Consider the following 19,416-nt stretch of genomic DNA (forward strand, 5'->3'; position numbering starts at 1 on the left):
ACAATCTTGGGCTAGGACGAACGTCAAAACCTTGCAAGCAATATCAGTGTAGCGTATCGAGCTGTCCGTTTCGTTGCAGCAAGTCGTGGAAAAGAGTGCCCAGCACATTTCTCATTTGCATTAGACGACACTGCATGTCGATACAGTACTTATTCCTGCAGTAAATAAGTGGGCCGGTGATTTTGCCCCGATCGGATATCGACGTGGACGGATGCTGTCATTAAATGATTCGCGAGTGGGAGCTTGGTCGGCTGCACTGCAGCTGGGCATTAGACGCAGACACCGGCCCAGTACGGTGCTTTGAATGCGTTTTCGAATCGACAGATGTCTTCTTTGCGCAAGCACTCGCCAAAGATGCAGATGTAGTTCCAGCAGACGAGGTGGCCGAGTGGTTAAGGCGTTGGACTGCTAATCCAATGTGCTCTGCGCGCGTGGGTTCGAATCCCATCCTCGTCGAAGAATTTTACGTAAAGCACGCGTTTGCGGTCACTCCTTCTCCATGCGAAACGCCACTCAGTAATAACAACGAAGCGTGTACGTGGTAGATAGCGTGTGTATGAAATACGAGGCAAAACTGCCTACCAGAGGAAAGCGCACAACATTCCATAGCGTATGCCCTTCGAATTATACATCATGTCGAGATCTATAAACCAATCAAATTACGGCTCCAGCAAAGAGTATGTTGGTATTTGCGAACGACGAGTTCTTATTTATATTTAAGTGCATACCTGTCGCAGTCATTTTAACGTATCGAGCCTATAATAAACCATCTGTAGCACAACTGTCGCCTTTCGACAGTTTGTTTTGCGTCAGGCCGCCATATACAGAACCGATTTGGCAGCAAGCAATATCAGTGTAGCGTATCGAGCTGTCCGTTTCATTGCAGCAAGTCGTGGAAAAGAGTGCCCAGCACATTTCTCATTTGCATTAGACGACACTGCATGTCGATACAATACTTATTCCTGCAGTAAATAAGTGGGCCGGTGATTTTGCCCCGATCGGATATCGACGTGGACGGATGCTGTCATTAAATGATTCGCGAGTGGGAGCTTGGTCGGCTGCACTGCAGCTGGGCATTAGACGCAGACACCGGCCCAGTACGGTGCTTTGAATGCGTTTTCGAATCGACAGATGTCTTCTTTGCGCAAGCACTCGCCAAAGATGCAGATGTAATTGCAGCAGACGAGGTGGCCGAGTGGTTAAGGCGTTGGACTGCTAATCCAATGTGCTCTGCACGCGTGGGTTCGAATCCCATCCTCGTCGAAGAATTTTACGTAAAGCATGCGTTTGCGGTCACTCCTTCTCCATGCGAAACGCCACTCAGTAGTAACAACGAAGCGTGTACGTGGCAGATAGCGTGTGTATGAAATACGAGGCAAAACTGCCTACCAGATGAAAGCGCACAACATTCCATAGCGTATGCCCTTCGAATTATACATCATGTCGAGATCTATAAACCAATCAAATTTCGGCTCCAGCAAAGGGTATGTTGGTATTTGCGAACGACGAGTTCTTATTTATATTTAAGTGCATACCTGTCGCAGTCATTTTAACGTTTCGAGCCTATAATAATCCATCTGTAGCCTTTCGACAGTTTGTTTTGCGTCAGGCCGCCATATACAGAACCGATTTGGCAGGGCCTACTGGAGAGACTTGACTTTGCAGACATCCGTCGCTAGTGGCCGCCCAAACACCAAGCTCCATCCAAACAGCAGGACAATCTTGGGCTAGGACGAACGTCAAAACCTTGCAAGCAATATCAGTGTAGCGTATCGAGCTGTCCGTTTCGTTGCAGCAAGTCGTGGAAAAGAGTGCCCAGCACATTTCTCATTTGCATTAGACGACACTGCATGTCGATACAATACTTATTCCTGCAGTAAATAAGTGGGCCGGTGATTTTGCCCCGATCGGATATCGACGTGGACGGATGCTGTCATTAAATGATTCGCGAGTGGGAGCTTGGTCGGCTGCACTGCAGCTGGGCATTAGACGCAGACACCGGCCCAGTACGGTGCTTTGAATGCGTTTTCGAATCGACAGATGTCTTCTTTGCGCAAGCACTCGCCAAAGATGCAGATGTAGTTCCAGCAGACGAGGTGGCCGAGTGGTTAAGGCGTTGGACTGCTAATCCAATGTGCTCTGCACGCGTGGGTTCGAATCCCATCCTCGTCGAAGAATTTTACGTAAAGCACGCGTTTGCGGTCACTCCTTCTCCATGCGAAACGCCACTCAGTAGTAACAACGAAGCGTGTACGTGGCAGATAGCGTGTGTATGAAATACGAGGCAAAACTGCCTACCAGATGAAAGCGCACAACATTCCATAGCGTATGCCCTTCGAATTATACATCATGTCGAGATCTATAAACCAATCAAATTACGGCTCCAGCAAAGAGTATGTTGGTATTTGCGAACGACGAGTTCTTATTTATATTTAAGTGCATACCTGTCGCAGTCATTTTAACGTATCGAGCCTATAATAATCCATCTGTAGCCTTTCGACAGTTTGTTTTGCGCCAGGCCGCCATATACAGAACCGATTTGGCAGGGCCTACTGGAGAGACTTGACTTTGCAGACATCCGTCGCTAGTGGCCGCCCAAACACCAAGCTCCATCCAAACAGCAGGACAATCTTGGGCTAGGACGAACGTCAAAACCTTGCAAGCAATATCAGTGTAGCGTATCGAGCTTTCCGTTTCGTTGCTGCAAGTCGTGGAAAAGAGTGCCCAGCACATTTCTCATTTGCATTAGACGACACTGCATGTCGATACAATACTTATTCCTGCAGTAAATAAGTGGGCCGGTGATTTTGCCCCGATCGGATATCGACGTGGACGGATGCTGTCATTAAATGATTCGCGAGTGGGAGCTTGGTCGGCTGCACTGCAGCTGGGCATTAGACGCAGACACCGGCCCAGTACGGTGCTTTGAATGCGTTTTCGAATCGACAGATGTCTTCTTTGCGCAAGCACTCGCCAAAGATGCAGATGTAGTTCCAGCAGACGAGGTGGCCGAGTGGTTAAGGCATTGGACTGCTAATCCAATGTGCTCTGCACGCGTGGGTTCGAATCCCATCCTCGACGAAGAATTTTACGTAAAGCACGCGTTTGCGGTCACTCCTTCTCCATGCGAAACGCCACTCAGTAGTAACAACGAAGCGTGTACGTGGCAGATAGCGTGTGTATGAAATACGAGGCAAAACTGCCTACCAGATGAAAGCGCACAACATTCCATAGCGTATGCCCTTCGAATTATACATCATGTCGAGATCTATAAACCAATCAAATTTCGGCTCCAGCAAAGGGTATGTTGGTATTTGCGAACGACGAGTTCTTATTTATATTTAAGTGCATACCTGTCGCAGTCATTTTAACGTATCGAGCCTATAATAATCCATCTGTAGCCTTTCGACAGTTTGTTTTGCGTCAGGCCGCCATATACAGAACCGATTTGGCAGGGCCTACTGGAGAGACTTGACTTTGCAGATATCCGTCGCTAGTGGCCGCCCAAACACCAAGCTCCATCCAAACAGAAGGACAATCTTGGGCTAGGACGAACGTCAAAACCTTGCAAGCAATATCAGTGTAGCGTATCGAGCTGTCCGTTTCGTTGCAGCAAGTCGTGGAAAAGAGTGCCCAGCACATTTCTCATTTGCATTAGACGACACTGCATGTCGATACAATACTTATTCCTGCAGTAAATAAGTGGGCCGGTGATTTTGCCCCGATCGGATATCGACGTGGACGGATGCTGTCATTAAATGATTCGCGAGTGGGAGCTTGGTCGGCTGCACTGCAGCTGGGCATTAGACGCAGACACCGGCCCAGTACGGTGCTTTGAATGCGTTTTCGAATCGACAGATGTCTTCTTTGCGCAAGCACTCGCCAAAGATGCAGATGTAGTTCCAGCAGACGAGGTGGCCGAGTGGTTAAGGCGTTGGACTGCTAATCCAATGTGCTCTGCACGCGTGGGTTCGAATCCCATCCTCGTCGAAGAATTTTACGTAAAGCACGCGTTTGCGGTCACTCCTTCTCCATGCGAAACGCCACTCAGTAGTAACAACGAAGCGTGTACGTGGCAGATAGCGTGTGTATGAAATACGAGGCAAAACTGCCTACCAGATGAAAGCGCACAACATTCCATAGCGTATGCCCTTCGAATTATACATCATGTCGAGATCTATAAACCAATCAAATTACGGCTCCAGCAAAGAGTATGTTGGTATTTGCGAACGACGAGTTCTTATTTATATTTAAGTGCATACCTGTCGCAGTCATTTTAACGTTTCGAGCCTGTAATAAACCATCTGTAGCACTACTGTCGCGTTTCGACAGTTTGTTTTGCGTCAGGCCGCCATATACAGAACCGATTTGGCAGGGCCTACTGGAGAGACTTGACTTTGCAGACATCCGTCGCTAGTGGCCGCCCAAACACCAAGCTCCATCCAAACAGCAGGACAATCTTGGGCTAGGACGAACGTCAAAACCTTGCAAGCAATATCAGTGTAGCGTATCGAGCTGTCCGTTTCGTTGCAGCAAGTCGTGGAAAAGAGTGCCCAGCACATTTCTCATTTGCATTAGACGACACTGCATGTCGATACAATACTTATTCCTGCAGTAAATAAGTGGGCCGGTGATTTTGCCCCGATCGGATATCGACGCGGACGGATGCTGTCATTAAATGATTCGCGAGTGGGAGCTTGGTCGGCTGCACTGCAGCTGGGCATTAGACGCAGACACCGGCCCAGTACGGTGCTTTGAATGCGTTTTCGAATAGACAGATGTCTTCTTTGCGCAAGCACTCGCCAAAGATGCAGATGTAGTTCCAGCAGACGAGGTGGCCGAGTGGTTAAGGCGTTGGACTGCTAATCCAATGTGCTCTGCACGCGTGGGTTCGAATCCCATCCTCGTCGAAGAATTTTACGTAAAGCACGCGTTTGCGGTCACTCCTTCTCCATGCGAAACGCCACTCAGTAGTAACAACGAAGCGTGTACGTGGCAGATAGCGTGTGTATGAAATACGAGGCAAAACTGCCTACCAGATGAAAGCGCACAACATTCCATAGCGTATGCCCTTCGAATTATACATCATGTCGAGATCTATAAACCAATCAAATTTCGGCTCCAGCAAAGGGTATGTTGGTATTTGCGAACGACGAGTTCTTATTTATATTTAAGTGCATACCTGTCGCAGTCATTTTAACGTATCGAGCCTATAATAATCCATCTGTAGCCTTTCGACAGTTTGTTTTGCGTCAGGCCGCCATATACAGAACCGATTTGGCAGGGCCTACTGGAGAGACTTGACTTTGCAGACATCCGTCGCTAGTGGCCGCCCAAACACCAAGCTCCATCCAAACAGCAGGACAATCTTGGGCTAGGACGAACGTCAAAACCTTGCAAGCAATATCAGTGTAGCGTATCGAGCTGTCCGTTTCGTTGCAGCAAGTCGTGGAAAAGAGTGCCCAGCACATTTCTCATTTGCATTAGACGACACTGCATGTCGATACAATACTTATTCCTGCAGTAAATAAGTGGGCCGGTGATTTTGCCCCGATCGGATATCGACGTGGACGGATGCTGTCATTAAATGATTCGCGAGTGGGAGCTTGGTCGGCTGCACTGCAGCTGGGCATTAGACGCAGACACCGGCCCAGTACGGTGCTTTGAATGCGTTTTCGAATCGACAGATGTCTTCTTTGCGCAAGCACTCGCCAAAGATGCAGATGTAGTTCCAGCAGACGAGGTGGCCGAGTGGTTAAGGCGTTGGACTGCTAATCCAATGTGCTCTGCACGCGTGGGTTCGAATCCCATCCTCGTCGAAGAATTTTACGTAAAGCACGCGTTTGCGGTCACTCCTTCTCCATGCGAAACGCCACTCAGTAGTAACAACGAAGCGTGTACGTGGCAGATAGCGTGTGTATGAAATACGAGGCAAAACTGCCTACCAGATGAAAGCGCACAACATTCCATAGCGTATGCCCTTCGAATTATACATCATGTCGAGATCTATAAACCAATCAAATTACGGCTCCAGCAAAGAGTATGTTGGTATTTGCGAACGACGAGTTCTTATTTATATTTAAGTGCATACCTGTCGCAGTCATTTTAACGTATCGAGCCTATAATAATCCATCTGTAGCCTTTCGACAGTTTGTTTTGCGTCAGGCCGCCATATACAGAACCGATTTGGCAGGGCCTACTGGAGAGACTTGTCTTTGCAGACATCCGTCGCTAGTGGCCGCCCAAACACCAAGCTCCATCCAAACAGCAGGACAATCTTGGGCTAGGACGAACGTCAAAACCTTGCAAGCAATATCAGTGTAGCGTATCGAGCTGTCCGTTTCGTTGCAGCAAGTCGTGGAAAAGAGTGCCCAGCACATTTCTCATTTGCATTAGACGACACTGCATGTCGATACAATACTTATTCCTGCAGTAAATAAGTGGGCCGGTGATTTTGCCCCGATCGGATATCGACGTGGACGGATGCTGTCATTAAATGATTCGCGAGTGGGAGCTTGGTCGGCTGCACTGCAGCTGGGCATTAGACGCAGACACCGGCCCAGTACGGTGCTTTGAATGCGTTTTCGAATCGACAGATGTCTTCTTTGCGCAAGCACTCGCCAAAGATGCAGATGTAGTTCCAGCAGACGAGGTGGCCGAGTGGTTAAGGCGTTGGACTGCTAATCCAATGTGCTCTGCACGCGTGGGTTCGAATCCCATCCTCGTCGAAGAATTTTACGTAAAGCACGCGTTTGCGGTCACTCCTTCTCCATGCGAAACGCCACTCAGTAGTAACAACGAAGCGTGTACGTGGCAGATAGCGTGTGTATGAAATACGAGGCAAAACTGCCTACCAGATGAAAGCGCACAACATTCCATAGCGTATGCCCTTCGAATTATACATCATGTCGAGATCTATAAACCAATCAAATTACGGCTCCAGCAAAGAGTATGTTGGTATTTGCGAACGACGAGTTCTTATTTATATTTAAGTGCATACCTGTCGCAGTCATTTTAACGTTTCGAGCCTGTAATAAACCATCTGTAGCACTACTGTCGCGTTTCGACAGTTTGTTTTGCGTCAGGCCGCCATATACAGAACCGATTTGGCAGGGCCTACTGGAGAGACTTGACTTTGCAGACATCCGTCGCCAGTGGCCGCCCAAACACCAAGCTCCATCCAAACAGCAGGACAATCTTGGGCTAGGACGAACGTCAAAACCTTGCAAGCAATATCAGTGTAGCGTATCGAGCTGTCCGTTTCATTGCAGCAAGTCGTGGAAAAGAGTGCCCAGCACATTTCTCATTTGCATTAGACGACACTGCATGTCGATACAATACTTATTCCTGCAGTAAATAAGTGGGCCGGTGATTTTGCCCCGATCGGATATCGACGTGGACGGATGCTGTCATTAAATGATTCGCGAGTGGGACCTTGGTCGGCTGCACTGCAGCTGGGCATTAGACGCAGACACCGGCCCAGTACGGTGCTTTGAATGCGTTTTCGAATCGACAGATGTCTTCTTTGCGCAAGCACTCGCCAAAGATGCAGATGTAGTTCCAGCAGACGAGGTGGCCGAGTGGTTAAGGCGTTGGACTGCTAATCCAATGTGCTCTGCACGCGTGGGTTCGAATCCCATCCTCGTCGAAGAATTTTACGTAAAGCACGCGTTTGCGGTCACTCCTTCTCCATGCGAAACGCCACTCAGTAGTAACAACGAAGCGTGTACGTGGCAGATAGCGTGTGTATGATATACGAGGCAAAACTGCCTACCAGATGAAAGCGCACAACATTCCATAGCGTATGCCCTTCGAATTATACATCATGTCGAGATCTATAAACCAATCAAATTTCGGCTCCAGCAAAGGGTATGTTGGTATTTGCGAACGACGAGTTCTTATTTATATTTAAGTGCATACCTGTCGCAGTCATTTTAACGTATCGAGCCTATAATAATCCATCTGTAGCCTTTCGACAGTTTGTTTTGCGTCAGGCCGCCATATACAGAACCGCTTTGGCAGGGCCTACTGGAGAGACTTGACTTTGCAGACATCCGTCGCTAGTGGCCGCCCAAACACCAAGCTCCATCCAAACAGCAGGACAATCTTGGGCTAGGACGAACGTCAAAACCTTGCAAGCAATATCAGTGTAGCGTATCGAGCTGTCCGTTTCGTTGCAGCAAGTCGTGGAAAAGAGTGCCCAGCACATTTCTCATTTGCATTAGACGACACTGCATGTCGATACAGTACTTATTCCTGCAGTAAATAAGTGGGCCGGTGATTTTGCCCCGATCGGATATCGACGTGGACGGATGCTGTCATTAAATGATTCGCGAGTGGGAGCTTGGTCGGCTGCACTGCAGCTGGGCATTAGACGCAGACACCGGCCCAGTACGGTGCTTTGAATGCGTTTTCGAATCGACAGATGTCTTCTTTGCGCAAGCACTCGCCAAAGATGCAGATGTAGTTCCAGCAGACGAGGTGGCCGAGTGGTTAAGGCGTTGGACTGCTAATCCAATGTGCTCTGCACGCGTGGGTTCGAATCCCATCCTCGTCGAAGAATTTTACGTAAAGCATGCGTTTGCGGTCACTCCTTCTCCATGCGAAACGCCACTCAGTAATAACAACGAAGCGTGTACGTGGTAGATAGCGTGTGTATGAAATACGAGGCAAAACTGCCTACCAGAGGAAAGCGCACAACATTCCATAGCGTATGCCCTTCGAATTATACATCATGTCGAGATCTATAAACCAATCAAATTACGGCTCCAGCAAAGAGTATGTTGGTATTTGCGAACGACGAGTTCTTATTTATATTTAAGTGCATACCTGTCGCAGTCATTTTAACGTATCGAGCCTATAATAAACCATCTGTAGCACTACTGTCGCCTTTCGACAGTTTGTTTTGCGTCAGGCCGCCATATACAGAACCGATTTGGCAGCAAGCAATATCAGTGTAGCGTATCGAGCTGTCCGTTTCATTGCAGCAAGTCGTGGAAAAGAGTGCCCAGCACATTTCTCATTTGCATTAGACGACACTGCATGTCGATACAATACTTATTCCTGCAGTAAATAAGTGGGCCGGTGATTTTGCCCCGATCGGATATCGACGTGGACGGATGCTGTCATTAAATGATTCGCGAGTGGGAGCTTGGTCGGCTGCACTGCAGCTGGGCATTAGACGCAGACACCGGCCCAGTACGGTGCTTTGAATGCGTTTTCGAATCGACAGATGTCTTCTTTGCGCAAGCACTCGCCAAAGATGCAGATGTAGTTCCAGCAGACGAGGTGGCCGAGTGGTGAAGGCGTTGGACTGCTAATCCAATGTGCTCTGCACGCGTGGGTTCGAATCCCATCCTCGTCGAAGAATTTTACGTAAAGCACGCGTTTGCGGTCACTCCTTCTCCATGCGAAACGCCACTCAGTAGTAACAACGAAGCGTGTACGTGGCAGATAGCGTGTGTATGAAATACGAGGCAAAACTGCCTACCAGATGAAAGCGCACAACATTCCATAGCGTATGCCCTTCGAATTATACATCATGTCGAGATCTATAAACCAATCAAATTTCGGCTCCAGCAAAGGGTATGTTGGTATTTGCGAACGACGAGTTCTTATTTATATTTAAGTGCATACCTGTCGCAGTCATTTTAACGTATCGAGCCTATAATAATCCATCTGTAGCCTTTCGACAGTTTGTTTTGCGTCAGGCCGCCATATACAGAACCGATTTGGCAGGGCCTACTGGAGAGACATGACTTTGCAGATATCCGTCGCTAGTGGCCGCCCAAACACCAAGCTCCATCCAAACAGCAGGACAATCTTGGGCTAGGACGAACGTCAAAACCTTGCAAGCAATATCAGTGTAGCGTATCGAGCTGTCCGTTTCGTTGCAGCAAGTCGTGGAAAAGAGTGCCCAGCACATTTCTCATTTGCATTAGACGACACTGCATGTCGATACAATACTTATTCCTGCAGTAAATAAGTGGGCCGGTGATTTTGCCCCGATCGGATATCGACGTGGACGGATGCTGTCATTAAATGATTCGCGAGTGGGAGCTTGGTCGGCTGCACTGCAGCTGGGCATTAGACGCAGACACCGGCCCAGTACGGTGCTTTGAATGCGTTTTCGAATCGACAGATGTCTTCTTTGCGCAAGCACTCGCCAAAGATGCAGATGTAGTTCCAGCAGACGAGGTGGCCGAGTGGTTAAGGCGTTGGACTGCTAATCCAATGTGCTCTGCACGCGTGGGTTCGAATCCCATCCTCGTCGAAGAATTTTACGTAAAGCACGCGTTTGCGGTCACTCCTTCTCCATGCGAAACGCCACTCAGTAGTAACAACGAAGCGTGTACGTGGCAGATAGCGTGTGTATGAAATACGAGGCAAAACTGCCTACCAGATGAAAGCGCACAACATTCCATAGCGTATGCCCTTCGAATTATACATCATGTCGAGATCTATAAACCAATCAAATTTCGGCTCCAGCAAAGGGTATGTTGGTATTTGCGAACGACGAGTTCTTATTTATATTTAAGTGCATACCTGTCGCAGTCATTTTAACGTATCGAGCCTATAATAATCCATCTGTAGCCTTTCGACAGTTTGTTTTGCGTCAGGCCGCCATATACAGAACCGATTTGGCAGGGCCTACTGGAGAGACTTGACTTTGCAGACATCCGTCGCTAGTGGCCGCCCAAACACCAAGCTCCATCCAAACAGCAGGACAATCTTGGGCTAGGACGAACGTCAAAACCTTGCAAGCAATATCAGTGTAGCGTATCGAGCTGTCCGTTTCGTTGCAGCAAGTCGTGGAAAAGAGTGCCCAGCACATTTCTCATTTGCATTAGACGACACTGCATGTCGATACAATACTTATTCCTGCAGTAAATAAGTGGGCCGGTGATTTTGCCCCGATCGGATATCGACGTGGACGGATGCTGTCATTAAATGATTCGCGAGTGGGAGCTTGGTCGGCTGCACTGCAGCTGGGCATTAGACGCAGACACCGGCCCAGTACGGTGCTTTGAATGCGTTTTCGAATCGACAGATGTCTTCTTTGCGCAAGCACTCGCCAAAGATGCAGATGTAGTTCCAGCAGACGAGGTGGCCGAGTGGTTAAGGCGTTGGACTGCTAATCCAATGTGCTCTGCACGCGTGGGTTCGAATCCCATCCTCGTCGAAGAATTTTACGTAAAGCACGCGTTTGCGGTCACTCCTTCTCCATGCGAAACGCCACTCAGTAGTAACAACGAAGCGTGTACGTGGCAGATAGCGTGTGTATGAAATACGAGGCAAAACTGCCTACCAGATGAAAGCGCACAACATTCCATAGCGTATGCCCTTCGAATTATATATCATGTCGAGATCTATAAACCAATCAAATTACGGCTCCAGCAAAGAGTATGTTGGTATTTGCGAACGACGAGTTCTTATTTATATTTAAGTGCATACCTGTCGCAGTCATTTTAACGTATCGAGCCTATAATAATCCATCTGTAGCCTTTCGACAGTTTGTTTTGCGTCAGGCCGCCATATACAGAACCGATTTGGCAGGGCCTACTGGAGAGACTTGACTTTGCAGACATCCGTCGCTAGTGGCCGCCCAAACACCAAGCTCCATCCAAACAGCAGGACAATCTTGGGCTAGGACGAACGTCAAAACCTTGCAAGCAATATCAGTGTAGCGTATCGAGCTGTCCGTTTCGTTGCAGCAAGTCGTGGAAAAGAGTGCCCAGCACATTTCTCATTTGCATTAGACGACACTGCATGTCGATACAATACTTATTCCTGCAGTAAATAAGTGGGCCGGTGATTTTGCCCCGATCGGATATCGACGTGGACGGATGCTGTCATTAAATGATTCGCGAGTGGGAGCTTGGTCGGCTGCACTGCAGCTGGGCATTAGACGCAGACACCGGCCCAGTACGGTGCTTTGAATGCGTTTTCGAATCGACAGATGTCTTCTTTGCGCAAGCACTCGCCAAAGATGCAGATGTAGTTCCAGCAGACGAGGTGGCCGAGTGGTTAAGGCGTTGGACTGCTAATCCAATGTGCTCTGCACGCGTGGGTTCGAATCCCATCCTCGTCGAAGAATTTTACGTAAAGCACGCGTTTGCGGTCACTCCTTCTCCATGCGAAACGCCACTCAGTAGTAACAACGAAGCGTGTACGTGGCAGATAGCGTGTGTATGAAATACGAGGCAAAACTGCCTACCAGATGAAAGCGCACAACATTCCATAGCGTATGCCCTTCGAATTATACATCATGTCGAGATCTATAAACCAATCAAATTACGGCTCCAGCAAAGAGTATGTTGGTATTTGCGAACGACGAGTTCTTATTTATATTTAAGTGCATACCTGTCGCAGCCATTTTAACGTTTCGAGCCTGTAATAAACCATCTGTAGCACTACTGTCGCGTTTCGACAGTTTGTTTTGCGTCAGGCCGCCATATACAGAACCGATTTGGCAGGGCCTACTGGAGAGACTTGACTTTGCAGACATCCGTCGCCAGTGGCCGCCCAAACACCAAGCTCCATCCAAACAGCAGGACAATCTTGGGCTAGGACGAACGTCAAAACCTTGCAAGCAATATCAGTGTAGCGTATCGAGCTGTCCGTTTCATTGCAGCAAGTCGTGGAAAAGAGTGCCCAGCACATTTCTCATTTGCATTAGACGACACTGCATGTCGATACAATACTTATTCCTGCAGTAAATAAGTGGGCCGGTGATTTTGCCCCGATCGGATATCGACGTGGACGGATGCTGTCATTAAATGATTCGCGAGTGGGAGCTTGGTCGGCTGCACTGCAGCTGGGCATTAGACGCAGACACCGGCCCAGTACGGTGCTTTGAATGCGTTTTCGAATCGACAGATGTCTTCTTTGCGCAAGCACTCGCCAAAGATGCAGATGTAGTTCCAGCAGACGAGGTGGCCGAGTGGTTAAGGCGTTGGACTGCTAATCCAATGTGCTCTGCACGCGTGGGTTCGAATCCCATCCTCGTCGAAGAATTTTACGTAAAGCACGCGTTTGCGGTCACTCCTTCTCCATGCGAAACGCCACTCAGTAGTAACAACGAAGCGTGTACGTGGCAGATAGCGTGTGTATGATATACGAGGCAAAACTGCCTACCAGATGAAAGCGCACAACATTCCATAGCGTATGCCCTTCGAATTATACATCATGTCGAGATCTATAAACCAATCAAATTTCGGCTCCAGCAAAGGGTATGTTGGTATTTGCGAACGACGAGTTCTTATTTATATTTAAGTGCATACCTGTCGCAGTCATTTTAACGTATCGAGCCTATAATAATCCATCTGTAGCCTTTCGACAGTTTGTTTTGCGTCAGGCCGCCATATACAGAACCGATTTGGCAGGGCCTACTGGAGAGACTTGACTTTGCAGACATCCGTCGCTAGTGGCCGCCCAAACACCAAGCTCCATCCAAACACCAGGACAATCTTGGGCTAGGACGAACGTCAAAACCTTGCAAGCAATATCAGTGTAGCGTATCGAGCTGTCCGTTTCGTTGCAGCAAGTCGTGGAAAAGAGTGCCCAGCACATTTCTCATTTGCATTAGACGACACTGCATGTCGATACAATACTTATTCCTGCAGTAAATAAGTGGGCCGGTGATTTTGCCCCGATCGGATATCGACGTGGACGGATGCTGTCATTAAATGATTCGCGAGTGGGAGCTTGGTCGGCTGCACTGCAGCTGGGCATTAGACGCAGACACTGGCCCAGTACGGTGCTTTGAATGCGTTTTCGAATCGACAGATGTCTTCTTTGCGCAAGCACTCGCCAAAGATGCAGATGTAGTTCCAGCAGACGAGGTGGCCGAGTGGTTAAGGCGTTGGACTGCTAATCCAATGTGCTCTGCACGCGTGGGTTCGAATCCCATCCTCGTCGAAGAATTTTACGTAAAGCACGCGTTTGCGGTCACTCCTTCTCCATGCGAAACGCCACTCAGTAGTAACAACGAAGCGTGTACGTGGCAGATAGCGTGTGTATGAAATACGAGGCAAAACTGCCTACCAGATGAAAGCGCACAACATTCCATAGCGTATGCCCTTCGAATTATACATCATGTCGAGATCTATAAACCAATCAAATTTCGGCTCCAGCAAAGGGTATGTTGGTATTTGCGAACGACGAGTTCTTATTTATATTTAAGTGCATACCTGTCGCAGTCATTTTAACGTATCGAGCCTATAATAATCCATCTGTAGCCTTTCGACAGTTTGTTTTGCGTCAGGCCGCCATATACAGAACCGATTTGGCAGGGCCTACTGGAGAGACTTGACTTTGCAGACATCCGTCGCTAGTGGCCGCCCAAACACCAAGCTCCATCCAAACAGCAGGACAATCTTGGGCTAGGACGAACGTCAAAACCTTGCAAGCAATATCAGTGTAGCGTATCGAGCTGTCCGTTTCGTTGCAGCAAGTCGTGGAAAAGAGTGCCCAGCACATTTCTCATTTGCATTAGACGACACTGCATGTCGATACAATACTTATTCCTGCAGTAAATAAGTGGGCCGGTGATTTTGCCCCGATCGGATATCGACGTGGACGGATGCTGTCATTAAATGATTCGCGAGTGGGAGCTTGGTCGGCTGCACTGCAGCTGGGCATTAGACGCAGACACCGGCCCAGTACGGTGCTTTGAATGCGTTTTCGAATCGACCGATGTCTTCTTTGCGCAAGCATTCGCCAAAGATGCAGATGTAGTTCCAGCAGACGAGGTGGCCGAGTGGTTAAGGCGTTGGACTGCTAATCCAATGTGCTCTGCACGCGTGGGTTCGAATCCCATCCTCGTCGAAGAATTTTACGTAAAGCACGCGTTTGCGGTCACTCCTTCTCCATGCGAAACGCCACTCAGTAGTAACAACGAAGCGTGTACGTGGTAGATAGCGTGTGTATGAAATACGAGGCAAAACTGCCTACCAGATGAAAGCGCACAACATTCCATAGCGTATGCCCTTCGAATTATACATCATGTCGAGATCTATAAACCAATCAAATTACGGCTCCAGCAAAGACTATGTTGGTATTTGCGAACGACGAGTTCTTATTTATATTTAAGTGCATACCTGTCGCAGTCATTTTAACGTTTCGAGCCTATAATAAACCATCTGTAGCACAACTGTCGCCTTTCGACAGTTTGTTTTGCGTCAGGCCGCCATATACAGAACCGATTTGGCAGGGCCTACTGGAGAGACTTGACTTTGCAGACATCCGTCGCTAGTGGCCGCCCAAACACCAAGCTCCATCCAAACAGCAGGACAATCTTGGGCTAGGACGAACGTCAAAACCTTGCAAGCAATATCAGTGTAGCGTATCGAGCTGTCCGTTTCGCTGCAGCAAGTCGTGGAAAAGAGTGCCCAGCACATTTCTCATTTGCATTAGACGACACTGCATGTCGATACAATACTTATTCCTGCAGTAAATAAGTGGGCCGGTGATTTTGCCCCGATCGGATATCGACGTGGACGGATGCTGTCATTAAATGATTCGCGAGTGGGACCTTGGTCGGCTGCACTGCAGCTGGGCATTAGACGCAGACACCGGCCCAGTACGGTGCTTTGAATGCGTTTTCGAATCGACAGATGTCTTCTTTGCGCAAGCACTCGCCAAAGATGCAGATGTAGTTCCAGCAGACGAGGTGGCCGAGTGGTTAAGGCGTTGGACTGCTAATCCAATGTGCTCTGCACGCGTGGGTTCGAATCCCATCCTCGTCGAAGAATTTTACGTAAAGCACGCGTTTGCGGTCACTCCTTCTCCATGCGAAACGCCACTCAGTAGTAACAACGAAGCGTGTACGTGGCAGATAGCGTGTGTATGATATACGAGGCAAAACTGCCTACCAGATGAAAGCGCACAACATTCCATAGCGTATGCCCTTCGAATTATACATCATGTCGAGATCTATAAACCAATCAAATTTCGGCTCCAGCAAAGGGTATGTTGGTATTTGCGAACGACGAGTTCTTATTTATATTTAAGTGCATACCTGTCGCAGTCATTTTAACGTATCGAGCCTATAATAATCCATCTGTAGCCTTTCGACAGTTTGTTTTGCGTCAGGCCGCCATATACAGAACCGATTTGGCAGGGCCTACTGGAGAGACTTGACTTTGCAGACATCCGTCGCTAGTCGCCGCCCAAACACCAAGCTCCATCCAAACACCAGGACAATCTTGGGCTAGGACGAACGTCAAAACCTTGCAAGCAATATCAGTGTAGCGTATCGAGCTGTCCGTTTCGTTGCAGCAAGTCGTGGAAAAGAGTGCCCAGCACATTTCTCATTTGCATTAGACGACACTGCATGTCGATACAATACTTATTCCTGCAGTAAATAAGTGGGCCGGTGATTTTGCCCCGATCGGATATCGACGTGGACGGATGCTGTCATTAAATGATTCGCGAGTGGGAGCTTGGTCGGCTGCACTGCAGCTGGGCATTAGACGCAGACACCGGCCCAGTACGGTGCTTTGAATGCGTTTTCGAATCGACAGATGTCTTCTTTGCGCAAGCACTCGCCAAAGATGCAGATGTAGTTCCAGCAGACGAGGTGGCCGAGTGGTTAAGGCGTTGGACTGCTAATCCAATGTGCTCTGCACGCGTGGGTTCGAATCCCATCCTCGTCGAAGAATTTTACGTAAAGCACGCGTTTGCGGTCACTCCTTCTCCATGCGAAACGCCACTCAGTAGTAACAACGAAGCGTGTACGTGGCAGATAGCGTGTGTATGAAATACGAGGCAAAACTGCCTACCAGATGAAAGCGCACAACATTCCATAGCGTATGCACTTCGAATTATACATCATGTCGAGATCTATAAACCAATCAAATTTCGGCTCCAGCAAAGGGTATGTTGGTATTTGCGAACGACGAGTTCTTATTTATATTTAAGTGCATACCTGTCGCAGTCATTTTAACGTATCGAGCCTATAATAATCCATCTGTAGCCTTTCGACAGTTTGTTTTGCGTCAGGCCGCCATATACAGAACCGATTTGGCAGGGCCTACTGGAGAGACTTGACTTTGCAGACATCCGTCGCTAGTGGCCGCCCAAACACCAAGCTCCATCCAAACAGCAGGACAATCTTGGGCTAGGACGAACGTCAAAACCTTGCAAGCAATATCAGTGTAGCGTATCGAGCTGTCCGTTTCGTTGCAGCAAGTCGTGGAAAAGAGTGCCCAGCACATTTCTCATTTGCATTAGACGACACTGCATGTCGATACAATACTTATTCCTGCAGTAAATAAGTGGGCCGGTGATTTTGCCCCGATCGGATATCGACGTGGACGGATGCTGTCATTAAATGATTCGCGAGTGGGAGCTTGGTCGGCTGCACTGCAGCTGGGCATTAGACGCAGACACCGGCCCAGTACGGTGCTTTGAATGCGTTTTCGAATCGACCGATGTCTTCTTTGCGCAAGCATTCGCCAAAGATGCAGATGTAGTTCCAGCAGACGAGGTAGCCGAGTGGTTAAGGCGTTGGACTGCTAATCCAATGTGCTCTGCACGCGTGGGTTCGAATCCCATCCTCGTCGAAGAATTTTACGTAAAGCACGCGTTTGCGGTCACTCCTTCTCCATGCGAAACGCCACTCAGTAGTAACAACGAAGCGTGTACGTGGTAGATAGCGTGTGTATGAAATACGAGGCAAAACTGCCTACCAGATGAAAGCGCACAACATTCCATAGCGTATGCCCTTCGAATTATACATCATGTCGAGATCTATAAACCAATCAAATTACGGCTCCAGCAAAGAGTATGTTGGTATTTGCGAACGACGAGTTCTTATTTATATTTAAGTGCATACCTGTCGCAGTCATTTTAACGTTTCGAGCCTATAATAAACCATCTGTAGCACAACTGTCGCCTTTCGACAGTTTGTTTTGCGTCAGGCCGCCATATACAGAACCGATTTGGCAGGGCCTACTGGAGAGACTTGACTTTGCAGACATCCGTCGCTAGTGGCCGCCCAAACACCAAGCTCCATCCAAACAGCAGGACAATCTTGGGCTAGGACGAACGTCAAAACCTTGCAAGCAATATCAGTGTAGCGTATCGAGCTGTCCGTTTCGTTGCAGCAAGTCGTGGAAAAGAGTGCCCAGCACATTTCTCATTTGCATTAGACGACACTGCATGTCGATACAATACTTATTCCTGCAGTAAATAAGTGGGCCGGTGATTTTGCCCCGATCGGATATCGACGTGGACGGATGCTGTCATTAAATGATTCGCGAGTGGGACCTTGGTCGGCTGCACTGCAGCTGGGCATTAGACGCAGACACCGGCCCAGTACGGTGCTTTGAATGCGTTTTCGAATCGACAGATGTCTTCTTTGCGCAAGCACTCGCCAAAGATGCAGATGTAGTTCCAGCAGACGAGGTAGCCGAGTGGTTAAGGCGTTGGACTGCTAATCCAATGTGCTCTGCACGCGTGGGTTCGAATCCCATCCTCGTCGAAGAATTTTACGTAAAGCACGCGTTTGCGGTCACTCCTTCTCCATGCGAAACGCCACTCAGTAGTAACAACGAAGCGTGTACGTGGCAGATAGCGTGTGTATGATATACGAGGCAAAACTGCCTACCAGATGAAAGCGCACAACATTCCATAGCGTATGCCCTTCGAATTATACATCATGTCGAGATCTATAAACCAATCAAATTTCGGCTCCAGCAAAGGGTATGTTGGTATTTGCGAACGACGAGTTCTTATTTATATTTAAGTGCATACCTGTCGCAGTCATTTTAACGTATCGAGCCTATAATAATCCATCTGTAGCCTTTCGACAGTTTGTTTTGCGTCAGGCCGCCATATACAGAACCGATTTGGCAGGGCCTACTGGAGAGACTTGACTTTGCAGACATCCGTCGCTAGTGGCCGCCCAAACACCAAGCTCCATCCAAACAGCAGGACAATCTTGGGCTAGGACGAACGTCAAAACCTTGCAAGCAATATCAGTGTAGCGTATCGAGCTGTCCGTTTCGTTGCAGCAAGTCGTGGAAAAGAGTGCCCAGCACATTTCTCATTTGCATTAGACGACACTGCATGTCGATACAATACTTATTCCTGCAGTAAATAAGTGGGCCGGTGATTTTGCCCCGATCGGATATCGACGTGGACGGATGCTGTCATTAAATGATTCGCGAGTGGGAGCTTGGTCGGCTGCACTGCAGCTGGGCATTAGACGCAGACACCGGCCCAGTACGGTGCTTTGAATGCGTTTTCGAATCGACAGATGTCTTCTTTGCGCAAGCACTCGCCAAAGATGCAGATGTAGTTCCAGCAGACGAGGTGGCCGAGTGGTTAAGGCGTTGGACTGCTAATGCAATGTGCTCTGCACGCGTGGGTTCGAATCCCATCCTCGTCGAAGAATTTTACGTAAAGCAC

The 19,416-nt window shown here is 48.5% G+C and overlaps 22 non-coding genes across 22 annotated transcripts; all 22 read left to right on the top strand.

Moving 5' to 3' along the window:
* The first annotated feature begins 374 nt into the window (after positions 1-374).
* Positions 375-456, top strand: Trnas-gcu (transfer RNA serine (anticodon GCU)). The gene has a single exon. It is a non-coding gene; the product is annotated as a tRNA-Ser (tRNA).
* A 725-nt stretch (positions 457-1,181) lies between these two features.
* Positions 1,182-1,263, top strand: Trnas-gcu (transfer RNA serine (anticodon GCU)). Its single transcript has one exon. It is a non-coding gene; the product is annotated as a tRNA-Ser (tRNA).
* Positions 1,264-2,090: 827 nt separating this feature from the next.
* Trnas-gcu (transfer RNA serine (anticodon GCU)) lies at positions 2,091-2,172 on the top strand. The gene has a single exon. It is a non-coding gene; the product is annotated as a tRNA-Ser (tRNA).
* Positions 2,173-2,999: 827 nt separating this feature from the next.
* Trnas-gcu (transfer RNA serine (anticodon GCU)) lies at positions 3,000-3,081 on the top strand. Its single transcript has one exon. It is a non-coding gene; the product is annotated as a tRNA-Ser (tRNA).
* Positions 3,082-3,908: 827 nt separating this feature from the next.
* Positions 3,909-3,990, top strand: Trnas-gcu (transfer RNA serine (anticodon GCU)). The gene has a single exon. It is a non-coding gene; the product is annotated as a tRNA-Ser (tRNA).
* An 838-nt stretch (positions 3,991-4,828) lies between these two features.
* On the top strand, positions 4,829-4,910 carry Trnas-gcu (transfer RNA serine (anticodon GCU)). Its single transcript has one exon. It is a non-coding gene; the product is annotated as a tRNA-Ser (tRNA).
* Positions 4,911-5,737: 827 nt separating this feature from the next.
* Positions 5,738-5,819, top strand: Trnas-gcu (transfer RNA serine (anticodon GCU)). Its single transcript has one exon. It is a non-coding gene; the product is annotated as a tRNA-Ser (tRNA).
* Positions 5,820-6,646: 827 nt separating this feature from the next.
* Positions 6,647-6,728, top strand: Trnas-gcu (transfer RNA serine (anticodon GCU)). The gene has a single exon. It is a non-coding gene; the product is annotated as a tRNA-Ser (tRNA).
* An 838-nt stretch (positions 6,729-7,566) lies between these two features.
* Positions 7,567-7,648, top strand: Trnas-gcu (transfer RNA serine (anticodon GCU)). Its single transcript has one exon. It is a non-coding gene; the product is annotated as a tRNA-Ser (tRNA).
* Positions 7,649-8,475: 827 nt separating this feature from the next.
* On the top strand, positions 8,476-8,557 carry Trnas-gcu (transfer RNA serine (anticodon GCU)). The gene has a single exon. It is a non-coding gene; the product is annotated as a tRNA-Ser (tRNA).
* A 725-nt stretch (positions 8,558-9,282) lies between these two features.
* Positions 9,283-9,364, top strand: Trnas-gcu (transfer RNA serine (anticodon GCU)). Its single transcript has one exon. It is a non-coding gene; the product is annotated as a tRNA-Ser (tRNA).
* Positions 9,365-10,191: 827 nt separating this feature from the next.
* Positions 10,192-10,273, top strand: Trnas-gcu (transfer RNA serine (anticodon GCU)). The gene has a single exon. It is a non-coding gene; the product is annotated as a tRNA-Ser (tRNA).
* An 827-nt stretch (positions 10,274-11,100) lies between these two features.
* Positions 11,101-11,182, top strand: Trnas-gcu (transfer RNA serine (anticodon GCU)). Its single transcript has one exon. It is a non-coding gene; the product is annotated as a tRNA-Ser (tRNA).
* Positions 11,183-12,009: 827 nt separating this feature from the next.
* Trnas-gcu (transfer RNA serine (anticodon GCU)) lies at positions 12,010-12,091 on the top strand. The gene has a single exon. It is a non-coding gene; the product is annotated as a tRNA-Ser (tRNA).
* An 838-nt stretch (positions 12,092-12,929) lies between these two features.
* On the top strand, positions 12,930-13,011 carry Trnas-gcu (transfer RNA serine (anticodon GCU)). Its single transcript has one exon. It is a non-coding gene; the product is annotated as a tRNA-Ser (tRNA).
* Positions 13,012-13,838: 827 nt separating this feature from the next.
* Trnas-gcu (transfer RNA serine (anticodon GCU)) lies at positions 13,839-13,920 on the top strand. Its single transcript has one exon. It is a non-coding gene; the product is annotated as a tRNA-Ser (tRNA).
* An 827-nt stretch (positions 13,921-14,747) lies between these two features.
* Trnas-gcu (transfer RNA serine (anticodon GCU)) lies at positions 14,748-14,829 on the top strand. Its single transcript has one exon. It is a non-coding gene; the product is annotated as a tRNA-Ser (tRNA).
* Positions 14,830-15,667: 838 nt separating this feature from the next.
* On the top strand, positions 15,668-15,749 carry Trnas-gcu (transfer RNA serine (anticodon GCU)). Its single transcript has one exon. It is a non-coding gene; the product is annotated as a tRNA-Ser (tRNA).
* An 827-nt stretch (positions 15,750-16,576) lies between these two features.
* Trnas-gcu (transfer RNA serine (anticodon GCU)) lies at positions 16,577-16,658 on the top strand. Its single transcript has one exon. It is a non-coding gene; the product is annotated as a tRNA-Ser (tRNA).
* An 827-nt stretch (positions 16,659-17,485) lies between these two features.
* Positions 17,486-17,567, top strand: Trnas-gcu (transfer RNA serine (anticodon GCU)). The gene has a single exon. It is a non-coding gene; the product is annotated as a tRNA-Ser (tRNA).
* An 838-nt stretch (positions 17,568-18,405) lies between these two features.
* Trnas-gcu (transfer RNA serine (anticodon GCU)) lies at positions 18,406-18,487 on the top strand. The gene has a single exon. It is a non-coding gene; the product is annotated as a tRNA-Ser (tRNA).
* Positions 18,488-19,314: 827 nt separating this feature from the next.
* Positions 19,315-19,396, top strand: Trnas-gcu (transfer RNA serine (anticodon GCU)). Its single transcript has one exon. It is a non-coding gene; the product is annotated as a tRNA-Ser (tRNA).
* The last annotated feature ends 20 nt before the right edge of the window (positions 19,397-19,416 follow it).

The sequence above is a fragment of the Schistocerca cancellata genome, chromosome 2 (genome assembly GCF_023864275.1).
Source record: "Schistocerca cancellata isolate TAMUIC-IGC-003103 chromosome 2, iqSchCanc2.1, whole genome shotgun sequence".
NCBI classification, from domain to species: Eukaryota; Metazoa; Arthropoda; class Insecta; order Orthoptera; family Acrididae; genus Schistocerca; species Schistocerca cancellata.